Consider the following 307-nt stretch of genomic DNA (forward strand, 5'->3'; position numbering starts at 1 on the left):
TAAAACAAAAGCGATCAGAGACTCGGCCAGTAGGTGGCGTTGGAGTCGTCGACGAGAGCGGAGTAGGCCGGGCCCTTGTCTGAGAGGCGGCACCTGAAGGTCTCTCCCGCGGGCACCGCTGACGCAGAAACGCAGCGGAGGTGAACCGTGCAGAGGGTGCGGCAGTCACCTTCAGGAAGAAATAAGAGAGGTTTGGGTATGAGCTCTCGATCAGTCTGTGGCTAACGGCCGGTTTGTAAGAATTGTGCGTGGTCCGCACCTCAAAGTAATACGAGGTTATGAAGTTCATACAAATCATCTGTACTCC

This window comes from Penaeus monodon, chromosome 33, assembly GCF_015228065.2.
Source record: "Penaeus monodon isolate SGIC_2016 chromosome 33, NSTDA_Pmon_1, whole genome shotgun sequence".
Lineage (NCBI taxonomy): Eukaryota > Metazoa > Arthropoda > Malacostraca > Decapoda > Penaeidae > Penaeus > Penaeus monodon.